Source organism: Syngnathus scovelli, unplaced genomic scaffold, assembly GCF_024217435.2.
Source record: "Syngnathus scovelli strain Florida unplaced genomic scaffold, RoL_Ssco_1.2 HiC_scaffold_23, whole genome shotgun sequence".
Taxonomy (NCBI): Eukaryota; Metazoa; Chordata; class Actinopteri; order Syngnathiformes; family Syngnathidae; genus Syngnathus; species Syngnathus scovelli.
In genome coordinates, this window is record NW_026061323.1 from 860223 (window position 1) to 874450 (window position 14228).

The 14228-nt window shown below is 42.3% G+C and overlaps 1 long non-coding RNA gene across 1 annotated transcript; it reads right to left on the reverse strand.

Annotated features, from left to right (window-relative positions):
• Nucleotides 1-6310: 6310 nt before the first annotated feature.
• On the reverse strand, nt 6311-13976 carry LOC125992615 (uncharacterized). Its single transcript, XR_011086272.1, has 4 exons — nt 12200-13976; nt 12017-12094; nt 11163-11434; nt 6311-11072 (listed from the first exon to the last, which is right to left on the reverse strand). It is a non-coding gene; the product is annotated as an uncharacterized lncRNA (long non-coding RNA).
• Nucleotides 13977-14228: the final 252 nt, after the last annotated feature.

Below are 14228 nucleotides of genomic sequence, written 5' to 3' on the forward strand. Positions count from 1 at the left end.
AACGAAGTCACTCTATTATTTAGAACGTTTGGAAAAACACAATGGGAGGTTTTGTAAAAAAAATGTGGAATCAATTGATGACTTTCCTAACAGTACTTTTAGATTTAACAGGGGGGCAGCTAAAGAAGTTTAAAACTCTAATAGGGTCCAAAGTAACACCATCTATGTTATCTTCATTCATGCGTTATGTCAAACCTTAGGATTTATAGAAAAACTTTTTTTTTACCATGTTTTACACTTGTTTGTGTTTATTAGTAATGTTTTTTAAGAAGTAGTTTGATTTTTTCTGTAATAAACTATTGTGACCGTTTCTCTATGTTTATTCAATGGTGAGAGATGTCTTCAGCTAAGAATCCTGATAGTTTTTGGGGGGAGAGGGGGAAAAAAAAAAAAAAAAAAAGCCAAATCGAGAGTCACGCCCACATAGAGGTAAGAAAAAAATAAATAAATAAAGCCAAATCGAGAGCGAAGTCCGCCCAAAGCAACAGTGCGTTCGAACCTCTCATCTCGTGCGTTTACTAACCTCGACTTAATCCCCCGCTAAAAATGTGAAATAATGCCCTCTAAAAAGGGCCTCGTGATGGACGCGCTGGAAGACCTGTCCAAGGAAAACTTCAAAAAGTTTGTTAACGCTCTGGTGAGCCGCCGCGGTAACATAAAGCTGGCAGAAAACAAGCTGCAAGATAAGAACTTTATGGACGTAACCGAGATGCTGGTGGCCACTTTCACCGAGGATAAAGCTCCAGCCGTGGTCTCCGAATTGCTCATCTCCATTAAGTGCGTCGACGAGGCCGAAAAGCTCTGTAAACTCATGCGCTATGTCAAACCTTAGGATTTATAGAAAAACTTTTTTTTACCATGTTTTACACTTGTTTGTGTTTATTAGTAATGTTTTTTTAAGAAGTAGCTTGATTTTTTCTGTAATAAACTATTGTGACCGTAAAAGTGACTGTTTCTCTGTGTTTATTCAAAATCGCGAGATATCAGACCTGTTTGCTTTATTAACAGCGTCACAATCTGATATCCATCAGAATTTACTTAACAATGGGTAGCGACAGGTGTCTTCAGAGACTCTACTATAGCGCTAAAAATCCAGCGAGTTTTGGCGGCGAGAAACGGCTGCACAGGGAGGCGATTAATAGCTGTAAAAACACTAACATAAGAAAAGTAAAAGCTTTTTTATCCGATCAGGATGCGTACACTTTACACAAACCAGCCAGAATAACTTTTCCTAGAAATAAAGTTTTTGTTCGAGGTCCTATGAGACAATTCCAAGCAGATTTGTGCGATATGCAATCACTAGCACGCTACAACGATGGATATAAATATTTACTAACCGCAATCGATATATTCTCGAAACGTGCATATGTACGTGTTTTGAAAACGAAAACTGGTACACAGGTCACCAAAGCATTTGAAGATATCCTGACAGTTAGCGGTTCACCATTACGCCTTCAAACAGATAAAGGGGTGGAGTTTTTTAACAAACATTTCCAGAAATTAATGAGAAAGCACAATATTACACATTTTTCCACCGCCTCGGACACCAAAGCGCAAACGATCGAAAGGTTCAACAAAACGTTAAAAACGCGGATGTGGAGGTATTTCACTGCTAAGAACACACAACGATACGTCGATGTAATTCAGGATTTTATTGTCAGTTATAACAACAGTTTTCACAGCAGTATAAAAATGACACCTAACGCTGTAAACGAAGAGAATAAGAATATCGTTTTCACTAACCTCTACTCAAGAAATCCTTTTCAACGGGGATGCAAGTTCCGGTTCGCACCGGGTGACACTGTGCGAATTTCCAAAATAAAAGGGAATTTTGAAAAAGGTTATTTACAAAGTTACACGGATGAAATTTTCAGAATAAGACAGCGTCTCCACCGCGTTCCTCCCGTCTATAAAATATCGGACTTGGATGGTATGCCCGTGCAAGGCAGCTTCTACAAAGAGGAATTACAAAAAGTAAAAATTAAAAAAAATAAAATTTTTCGCATACAGAAAATTCTTAAATCACGTACTGTGGCAGGTAAACGCGAGTCCCTCGTCCACTGGGTGGGCTGGCCAGCCAAATTCGACAGTTGGGTACCCACAAAGAGTATTAAAACCATCTGACGGTCTCTAAAACGGCCATTCTGTGGAAATTACAAGATGGGTGACCATCAGAGAGAATTCTACATCACATTAGCGTCAAATGCCAGTGTGCATCTTTTTAGCTCAAACGCGCTCACAGAATTCAAAACCGAACTAGCTCAACATATCGATTTAAAAGGTTCGTGGGAGGTCGGTTTATGCGAGATTTCCTACATCAACACAATACCCACCATTCCTGAGAAAAAACGGAACTTTTACCTAAAACAACCTAAAAATCCGCCCCCTAGAGGTGATACGTTCCAAGACGACTCATCAGAAATTCGACATTTGCTCAAAACAAGGGGAGGTGTTTATCAAAATTATGACTCGTTAGCTTTGGACATTCAAACTCTATTAACTAAAGCGAGTAACAAAAAGATTGACGTCCGATTTGATCAGCACAAACAGAGGTTCATGTTTTCGGGCGAAGAAGGATTGAGAGTTATGTTCAAGAGCCCCCTGGCGTACATTGTTGGAATGACACCAGAGAATTGGTTGCCACTCAAACCGGAAGGCGTCAACGCACAACGATATACGCGCCGGATCATATTTCATGTTCATCTACACCGACATTATACATCATCAGACAGTTGGTGACGCGTACGCCCCCATGTTACGAACTCTGCCTCTGGAAGGCGGATTCGGTGAAGTTGTAAACAAAACTTTTAATCCGGTTTACTATTTAGATGTGTGCAGAAGCCATATTGAAACCATTTCGGTTTACCTACGAACAGACCAGAACAACCCGATAGATTTCGAATACGGGAAGGTTATTCTCACTCTGCATTTTAGATCTAAATAATAATAAATTTAAAAAGAAATAATAATAAATTAAAAAAAAAAAAAAATGACGTCATCGTCAATGCATCCCGACTTGTATCGTTTTGTTGATTATTATGAAACACAAGTGGGGGGCTCGTTTCAGGGTTTTTCGGGAAGCCCGGTGCAGTACGGACGAGGGATTGGGTCTATTTTTGCAAAATTATTTCGTTTCGTGATGCCTATGTTTAAAAACGGGTTTAACTTGGCGAAGCCGCATCTTCAAGCAGCCGCTAAAAACATAGCAACGGATGTAGCGGGGCGCGTCATTCAAAGAATCCACCAGAAACAAGGCCCCGAGCAAGAAGGTTCCGGGCTTGCTGTATTGTCACGTGGGACGATCCATCCTGGGGGGCGGAGAAAAAGAAGCGTTAAAAGGAAAAGACGCTCCACCCGTCTCAGACCAGTTGTCAGGAAAAAGCGGAGAAGAAGCAAGACAGATATTTTCTCTTAAAAAATGGCCCTTCTACATTTTAAAAGTCAAGAGGCGACGCTATCAAGTCAGGATCTGTTTAGTGCGCCCCTGACGCAATTCTCCATAGAAGATAGCTCATATGTCGAAATCCAACCGTTAACAGCAATCGTGGACCAAGGCCCAATAGAATTTTATATACCCGGGGATGGCTCAAAATATTTAGATTTATCCGACACTTTACTACATCTCCGTGCAAAGGTGACGCGTAGGGATGGGACAAATATTCCACCGCAAGAACAAGTCGGCATCGTGAATTTTCCTATAAACACAATTTTTAGTCAATTAGATATTTCGTTGGATGGACGGTTAATCTCACAATCTAGTGCCACGCACGCCTACAGATCCATCATCGAGCTGCTGTTAAACTTTTCAAACGATTCTTTGGAGTCACAATTCACAGCAGGAATGTTCGCAAAAGACTCTAGGGGGCGCATGGACTCCATTTCTTTCGAAGAGGGCGTGGCTAACGCTGGTTTTGTGCGGCGCGCACAACAGATTGCAGGCTCACGTGAATTTCACCTTATGGGACCGCTTCATGGAGATATTTTCTTTTCCGAACGCCATCTACTGAATAATGTGGATCTGCGTCTAAAGTTAACTAGAGCTTCTGATGATTTCTGTCTCATGAGCGCTCCAGACAGTGATTCGTGTCTCAAAATACTAGGAGCATCCCTGTTTGTGAAAAAAGTATCAATCTCACCGGCTGTGGCTATAGGTCACGCCGCCGCATTACAAAAAGGTAATGCTCTCTATCCCGTCAGCCGCGTGAACATGAAAACCTTCAGTATCCCGCAAAACTCGAGAATCTGCCAGCAGGATAATCTCTTCCTCGGACACATCCCCAAGCAAATTGTATTAGCTCTCGTAAACCACAACAGTTTTATGGGACGGAGAGATTTAAACCCGTTTAATTTTTTGCATTATAACATAGAGTATTTAGCTCTCAGCCACGAAGGTCGACAAATACCTGCCAAACCTTTTCAGCCCAATTTCGAAGCTGGACTATGTACACGTGAATTTCATAATTTATACACAGCAACGGGGCGTTTTCTAAAAGATTTACCTCTCTGTATAAACCAACAGGATTTTACTCAGGGCTATTCACTTATTGTTTTCAATTTAAGTCAGGTGGATGACTCAGGCGCGTTAACGCCGATCAATAGCGGGGTGCTGAGACTCGATTTGCGCTTCAGAACCCCATTACCACATACAGCAACCCTCATTGTTTATGATTCGCTTATAGAGATTAATGCTAAGAGGGAAGTATTGATGGACTATTATTAACGCTATGAACGGCCGTGAATTGGACATGATTATGACCCGGATGCAGAGAACCTTATTTGGAGGCGTTTTCGCATCGGATGAGTTAGCTGACGTCAGAGACACGCCTCCGAAACATTATATCGTCAACACGCATCCAAGACATTTACCCGGAGAGCACTGGCTCGCTTTGACTTTAGAATCGGACGGCTCCCCATCTTCACCTGTAGCGTATTTTAAACGTTTAAAATCTGCGCGAGCCAAGGGGTTGGAGATGCTTGTTTCCGGCAAGTTTAACCGTGCTAGCGTTCGAAGAAATTCACTCCATCCTACCGGCTTCTCGTTGATTTTTTTCCCACTCGTACACAAATGTCTCAACAGATCGCTCATATGGGAGCCTTTGATAGTTTTTCCTCTAAAAACAAATTCACTTAACGGCGTCCAGCTTACATCTTCTGCCGATAGTCTTTTCAGCACATAGTTGGCATTGCGTCGGAAACGTGGACCTATGGCGTCCAGAATATCATCAATTGCGCTCTCATCAGCGGTCTTTATTTCACCCCTCTCATTGTCTTCGTGGCGAATCGTAATAGGAATTTGCTCGGAGTCTTTTTGTTTGACCAACCCCAAGTAACGCTGCATTAAGGTCTGATAAATTTTGATCTTTTCATATTGATTTAAATTTTTATTATCCAAAACCTGTTTCATCTCTTCATCCAAAGAATGCTCTGCTGTATCACGGATGGTCGGCGCTGGTCGATTCAGCCTCTCGAGCTGATAAGGCGAAATCAGGAACATTTTCTGAGCCGTTTTCAAACTCATTTTATGCTTTGTTCATAAAGCCACTAATGACACTCCCGAGAACAGGTGCGAAAGCAGCCAGTAACGGCAATATAAAACCACCTTTCTGAACTAACACAGCTCTTTTCTTCTTCAAAGTATTTTTCTTATCAGCCAAAAAGCGGATATTTTTCTTTTGCTTTTTAAGTCTCTTGTAAAGTTTTGATTTTAAGGGTACATGTCCTTTAAGAAGATTTAGAGCAATCTCACATAATGCTTTCACCAAACTACTGGGGCCTCTGAGTAGCAAATGCTTACGTTTGGCCGGCTTGGATGTAAACAGAGATTTGAGTAACGGTGCGTTTGTTTTTAAAAGCTTCGTCATCGTTTTATTGTTTGGGTATATAAACGACAGGCCACTGGTTATGTAGTACACCTGTACGTAGTCTATATTGTTCTGGGCATGAAGGTGTCAAATCTACCAGTAAATACCCATGCGGCTCTCTTGTAGCATCTTCAAAGCATTCCAGGAAAAACTTCCGGTTGCTGGGAGAAATTTGATTCGCCAGGACACTCACCTGCAGTTTATCGCGGGGGTTTTTGAACAAAATCAAATAATTACTGTTCAAACTAATAGTACGGCTAAATTTCCCCTGATGGAATACATTCTGCGTTAGCATTATAACGCTTAAATTTTTATGATGTCTATATTGGGTGAATATTCGAACCACTTCAGGGTTATCCGAAGCTTGGAAGATGACGTCATCCAGAATCAACAGATGGTGCTGCTGTGGCGGGAACAGCTTCTCGTCGTCAAAAGATTCAGGCAGCCCCTTGATAAAAACAATGTCTTTATTCAGGTTTTTGAGCTCATCGTACATTGGCTGGTATGAAGTATAAACCCAGACAATATTATCAGGTTTTTTTCTCAGAACATGTTCAGGATTTTGCAATACATTTTTTACAAAGAAAGTCTTGCCACAACCCGAAGGCCCTGCTACTAGAGATGAAAAAGGGAGTTCTAATCTGGGGTCGAATTCAATCTGATTAAAAGCCATTTCCACACACAGACACACGTATGGATAGATAGAAATATCAGTAGCCAAACGGTTCAGTGGTGCCTCGCTCTAGCAGCCTTCTTTTATCGTACACCACACGAAGCCGCTTGGAAAATGACACGTTTCTGAGATGAAACCCTCTCTTATCGCGAACGATATTATGCTGGGGCGCGTAAAGCACATCTGAGGTTGCACCTGCTGTATCGAGGTAGCCTTGAACCAAACTGAGCATGCTGTCGAGATTGATGCTCTGACCGCTTTCGTGACTTTGTGTGATACCCTTTACCTTCATGACCGTCTGAGATGACCCTCGTGTTTTATAAGCGTATGTTTTGGGGCCGGCTGAGACAAATTCTAAAATGCTGTCGTTCGAAAGCTCATCTGTCAAATCACCCAGATAATCACCTAGCGGGAGAACACTTTCACCTGGCTTCACAGTGTACACGAGGCTGTCTGTATCTGTGTAAAGGACACGCCTCTGTAAAATTTCTAAATAGCTGTACATTTTTAGGCGTGCATAGGCTGTTGTGAAACACGCTGCAGCCACGTTTGATGTTTTTGAGGCGGGGATCTCGTTGTTTATGTTGATACAATACTGCACAATTGAGAGCTTCTCATTGATAAAATGGAAGAATTTCACATTGTACAGACCTGAAAACAAAAGTTCAAAAAAATCCTCTGATTTTGTCACAATTTTTGTGTTTGTCATGTTGTCACGTTGCGCGAGTTTTCCCCACAGATTGTTAAGACAGAGTTTTGACACTTGCCTTTTGCCAGGGTTTACAGCAATTTTGGAAGGATCGAGTTGGATACCCTGATGAATGGCATACCCTTCTATGTATCTTTCTCTGTCAGCCTGGTTGACCACGTGAGGCGGGTAACCTGAAGATTCTTGTTTACCTTTTAGAAATGTTCTCATGTAATCACGGAAAATTGTGTCGCTCGTTCTTGTGTAATGCCACACTTCTGTAATTTCCGCAACCGTGTACCCGAGATCGAGTGCCTTAACAAATTCAGGGGTTGTCCAAACACCTGTTAACGATCTTTGCTCATCACTATGTGTACAAGCCGTCTGCTGGTTGTTACACTCGGCACATGTGCGGCACAGTGTGAAGACGAGTTTACCTTTAGCTGTTTTGAACGGTAGAACGGGAAAATATAAACCACGGGGTGGGTTGACTGTGGCGCTGATGAAACCAAAATACGACCTAGGGTCTTTAAAATCACCGTGGATAATCGTTGGATGATCGATTGGGTATGTGGCTGTACTGTTGATGAAAGGATATAATGATGTCACATCAACATACAACACACGCTCGTCTGGCTCTGCCATGTATTTTAAAACGAATGCGTTTGTTCCGCCCCCAAAAAGAGCCTGCCTCGGTTTGAGCGGTGTAGGAAATTTGTTTTTTTTAAGGAATTCCTTCACCTCTATGTCCATCTTTTTCATTTGCAACCATTCATGCTCCCACATAATTACAAGGTACACATCCTGTCTAAGCTGTAGATCCTGAATTTTCTTTTGTGTTTTATCAAACCTCTCCTGAAAAGGGCGTTTGGTTGTCGGGCATATTTTAGAGAGGTCGAAGCATTCTGCGCAGCCGTGGTGATAACAACCAAAATACTCAAACACTATTTTTACGCCCCCGATTTCACAATAACCATCTACAAAGTAGTTGTCTATCCTAACTTCACCACCGTTCAACGCATGTCTAATTTGGATATTTTGGCTGTGCATGATCCATTGCATGTACTGAATAGAATCGTGCGAGAAAGCTTTGTACTGACGCATATAGTTGTCTGATGGTGTAATGGCTAGTGTTTGAGGAGTCAGAAAATTAGCTCGAAAAACTTTCATGCACGCCGACGCAATTGTTACCGCATTGAATGGATCTGTTCCGGTGGCCTCAAAAAACTCACTCCTGAATTTTTCACACCCTTGCATTAACAGATCAACATCATTCTCGCAGTAGGCTATTGCCTGTTTAGCAAAATCAAACACATTCCTAGCTTCTTTGGCATACCACTCGTCAAACTTTGATCGTTGGGAGGGTGACATTCGCTCGGTGCCGTAGTACGTGGGGTCAGGGTGAGACCCTACGTAGTTTAGATGCTCTAAAGAGCTGAATTTGTGTGGGAAGTAACCCTTTGATTTGTCTTCAAACCCCAGGGCCTTAGGCATTGCGCTTAGAGGCATCGTCAAGAATGAGAGAGAGTCTATGAATCGAGATTTTGTGTCTAAATCGACAAATGATAGAACTTTACTCCCTTGCATCAGAATGTCGAGTTTGAGACCTAATTCAAGCATTCTCCTTATCAGTATGTATGAATCAAAACCTCTCGCATTATGTGCAACAAACGTAGTTTGTTTAAACCGTGGCATTCGGAAAAATCTGAGAAATTCATCAACACAATCTGTGCCATACCAATGCTTCGCCAGTCCATTATTTGATTCGCAACAGATGAGAAAAGGTTTGTGTAAACCGTCTGAATCTACATAAGTTTCGAAATCGTAGTAGACTACATTTTTGCACGGTGGTTGTGGTTTGATGGGCTGAATGTAGCACATGTGAGGGTTCAACAAGGCGTCATCTTGATTTATGATCTCATCACACACTGTGCATTTTTTAACGGGGCAACGATGTTTAGCACCGGTACCATCAGCTCTCACATAATATTGAAGACCACACTCCAAGCATTTTTTGTATGAAGTGCAGTTGCTCACACGATTCATTGATCGAGACTCTTTATGTTTGGTAAAACATTCCTCATTACGACAAGATTTGTTACAGTCGGGGCAGATGACATGTTTAAACCGTCGCTGTTTACAGCATGGATCAAGACAAACGCCACAGTGTCCTTCACAATGGTGCTGTTGCCAATTCTCATGCCCTTTGTAACAATGCCTGCAAAAAAATGCGTGGCCGACAAAGGCCTCAATCGCTTTCACGCCGTAAAAATGGCCCTCAAGATTTAAGACAAATAAAGTGTCGTTATCTGTTTTGGGGTAACGCGTGTCGAAAAAGGTCATGGGGCGGCAGTCCTCTTTTCGATACATTACAGTTATTTTCCGTTTGAGGACTTTCTCAAATTTATGGACATCGCCCAGACTCACAGGTGTTTGACAATCCAATCCTACACTCTCATGTAAGAGCCGTGCGTGTCTTGTGGCCTGTTTTGTCGTGAGTGTGTCATTTAGCAGATAGGTTAGTGAGAGAGCGAAACACAATTTATTGTCTTTATTACGAGGTATGTGTAGGTGTCGTTTTTTCAACCTCAAAATCTCTCTATTGGTAGTGTTCAACAGCCTTCGACGCATTCCACCACCACCACGCAATGGTGTGACTATTTGTACAATGAGCTCTAAGCCCTCATCAGCCAGAAGCTCTGTGTTTGATTGGGCTAAACGTTCAAGCAGGTTTGATACATTATCTCTGATAGAGTTTATATCACTAGTTTGCTGGTAGATGTGAGCTCTATCGTTACCAGCCGCGAGCTCTATCTGAATTACATCACCTGTTTGTGCCCTGCTAGCTACCTCTTGCACGACATCATCTATTTTATCTTCAATCTGGAGGTAGAAGGTTGCAAAATCATTAATGTTCTGTTGCGATGGTATATTTAACCGTCGCCTTACCTCTACATTATTGAAATGTGGCCTATTGATTACAATAGAACCGCCGTGTTGGTCAGCTAATACAGAACCGTTGTTAGATTGCTGGGGCGTGTGTTGAAATGCTGGTGTGTTGTTGTCAATAACGTCTATTTCGTGATCAATTATAACAGAGCAGTTGTTAGGCTGAAATATCGGCTGAACATCGTCAACAGCAAACGATGATGAATCGACAGTGTTAGCGGTCAACGGGTCAACCAGAGGCTGTGTATTTAGATTTTGGATCATGTTTAGCAACTGCACAGGAATGTCAGGACTGATACGCCCGTTGTTGCCATTAGCTTGGTTGTTTAATTCCGCTATCATGTTTAGCAATTGTGACGGGATTTGTGTCGGACTCTGTCGACCTTCATTCATACTCTGATTGTTCAATTCATCTATGACAGCCTGTAAATGGGTGAGAATAGCAGGACTGTCTGGTCTCTCCCCCTCTGACAAAGCCGTGCTCACATTGTTGAGCAAATCTGTTATTTGACTCGTACACACATTGTTAGCGTTTGATAAATCTAGCTCTGGTGTGTCACTTCTTTGGCTTGGCCCGCTAAATGACGGTAAATCTATTTCATCAATGTTTGCTAAGAAATCTGACTCCGTTGACGTAAGGTTTGGATGATCCATTATATTTTCTTTTACAAAACACAACAGAAACAACACAGACCTATTTTGATTCGGCTAAATCTGTAAGAGCACGTATAATCTTAAAACACTCTTGTAACCGTCTTTTGTAGACACAGTTACCACGACACTTTAGAGACCCCCTGCTGGTTGAGTGGTGCGTGTTGTAGAAGGGGTGCCCTCTCCTCCTCCTCCTCCGTCCCTTGCTCTCTCTCTGAGCCTTCGTGTCACGACGCTCACCCGGAAGTGGCTATAAAAAAAAAAAAAAAAAAAACGGTTAAGCCTTTATATTATCAAAAATAGCAAGTCGAATGATAACATAGAAGGAAATGCTTCTAACTTTGTTTGTCGACTCTTGATGATGCTTCAAGCCCTCGTAAGTAGACAGAGCTTCAACTAGTTCTGAGTCCGTCGCTGATTCCGGCTGAACGGTGTGGGTTGAGAGTGGATTGGTTTCAACAGTAGCACGTGACTCTGATACCTCCGATCGCGCTGGCGCTGACGTTTCGACTGCTCCAATATGGCGGTCGGACGTTTCGACTGCTCCAATATGGCGGTCGAAGGTAGCTTGTGTCGGCCGATTGTTTTTTCTAGTGGCAGCGGCCAGGAGATCTGACTGCTCTTCCTCCCCCGGTTGGACTGTGTCGTGAGCTCGGACTGCTCTGTCCTGGAGCATTGTTGGGATGCGTCGGCAGTGGGTCTGCGAAGCAGCAGAAGAGGGGCCAGCACGGAGACGTCGGGCCAGGCTTGCGGCCAACCCAGCTCGCCCAGCGTTCCATTCTCCTGGCGTACGTTCGTTCGCGACAAGATGGGTTGCGTTCGTCTGATAGGATCCACGAACCGGACAGTGCGTGCCTGCTGTGTGCTCGTGTTCACAGTGGCCTGGTTGACTGTCATCTTACCGGACTCTGCTGTGCATCGGGAGCGGCTAGCGTGCTATCACGCTTATTGTTCATTGATGTTGACTTCTTGTGTTATTTTTCCTGTGTTGTTTACTTGTATGTGCGTTGTGAACTCTGTCTTGTCACCCTGGGATAGTGAGAAACGTAATTTCGATCTCTTTGTGTGTCTTGACATGCGGAGGAATTGACAATAAAGGAGACTTTGACTTTGAAAGACTTTGACTTTGAAAAAAAATAAAATCAGCAACTAATACCCTCTATATGAACTATCTTAGACGCGCGATTGACTCACCGTAGTCTGATTGTGTTAGGTAAACGTCGCTAAAATCGTCGTCAAAAGATGCGTGGACATCGGCAAAAACGATGTTGTCTGTAAACAATACATCTTGTTTTATAAAATAACCTATTATTATTATTTATCATCATTATTATTTGTTATTATTATTATTGTGAGAAATGTAGTAAAATGACTTACCTTTAACCATTCTCGAAAACAGCTTTTTGACGCGCTTCGACCCCCGTTGGTCCGAGCGATGGCTTGTCTTGTCTTGTCTTCTCCAAAATGATGCTTGTCCACACCAAAGTTTAAATTCGGCGGGGATAAGACCACGCCTATGAGCTCACGTGTCGCACGAAATCGGATAACTTTGGCCGCTTGTTGATGACGCATCAAAGAGGTCTTTCTCATATCCTTATGACCCAGTATTGTTTGTCAAATTATGCACCAACACCTTGCGACACTTCAATGATTTTCTCAACAAAACCCCCTTGATCCTCCAAAACCCCCTTGATCCTCTAAAGCAATGTTTACCAAATTACATGCGTCTCCCGCTTTCAGATAACTTTGGCTGAGCTATTGTTTCTCAAATTATATGCGACTCTCTTGAAGCCAACTTTGCCACCTCTAATGATTGTAATGACGCCTCTCTAACCCCCTCCTCCCTTCCTCTTCTCAACAGAAAGGCTCTGCAAAGGTAGCTCAGAGGGCTGTTAGCAAAGCTAGCTCAGGTGCTGCACCTGTCTTGATTCATAAAAATACATGCCCATACATATCCACATCTTAAAAATGGCGCCAGCAAACCAAAATGGCGACAGTCAAAGATGGCGCCGTCACGACTGACGCCATCTTGATGCCCCCAACCCCGCCACAAATCAAAAGAGGGTGATTTATGACCCCCAATAAAAAAAAAGCCATAAATCTTAACATCAATAGGTCATAAAATTTTATTACCCCCTAACTCATTTGCATATGAATAGACATCAAAGCTTGCCGCCTTATAAACCTCTCTCACTTCCGTGTTGCTGCGGTACTACTGCTGCGTCACAGGCAATGTTTAGAAAGACATATTAAAGCATGTTATTCAAACATTTAAACGGCTTTCTGTGTACTGTCTTTCTTTGTAAAAAACTCATGTGCACGTGTGGCTTATAGTCCGGTGCGGCTTATGTAAGAAAAAAACTAAAATATCCCCGAATTTTAGCTGGTGCGGCTTATACACCGGTGTGGTTTAGATACCGGAAATTACGGTAATGGTATGTAAAATGCTTAAAGTAGCTTTTTACTCACGCATGCACAATGCAATGAGGCATTATGGGAAGTCCAAGTTTGAGTGTACTCGCAAATACGTTTGAACGTGTTTTAGACAAGTGTTAGGACTAACGACGTGAGAGGTAACAACGTTTATAACGCCATTATACTTTTCCAGTGCCGGATAATCTCAATTAATCTAGTAATTGTTATAACGCCGTTACCGTTTCTAAACATGAAATGTGGCGCGTTACTTATCTGCTTGGGACTCGTCAACACGCAATGTAAAAAGGCTTACGTTTCTCTTCAAACTAACTTTTGATTCTCTACGCCGGTGTTTCCCAACCACTGTGCCGCGGCACACTGGTGTGCCGTGAGAGACGTTCAGCTGCGCCGTGGGATTGTCCAATATTAATTACGGAGCGCATTGTAAACAGGATCGCCAAACCACTCGTTAGTTCGCGCAAGGCCTGGTCAGCCACTTGCTAATCGAGAATCGGAGAATCTTGAGATTTCATATTGTCTCGGTCTGATTGTATTGCATCAGCACATATTCAGTTTATGCTGTGTGCTTTTGCTGACAGTGACAGACAACTATGACGGTTGTGGTGCGTTTGTGGTCCAATGGAAATCAGAGCACACAGTTCATCCGGAGAACCTGGATTGGTTATTTTTCACATACATAAAATAAACAGTCAAGTTGAGACACCTCGACTGTGATGATAGCCACTGAGCTGCTGTCAGAACAGCAAGTGACTTTTTTCTTATTGTTGCAATATTTATAGACCTAGTATAAAACGGTAAACAAAATCACGTTGATTATTTTATTTTAATCACAATCACTTTAAATAGTTTATTTCTTACACCGTCTAAAACCTTTTTTAAAAAAACTGTCACTTTTATTTTAAAAAAGGAATACAAGTTAAAGAATACTTAGTATTTATTTCTATTAAGTTATTCGACTCTCCATACATAT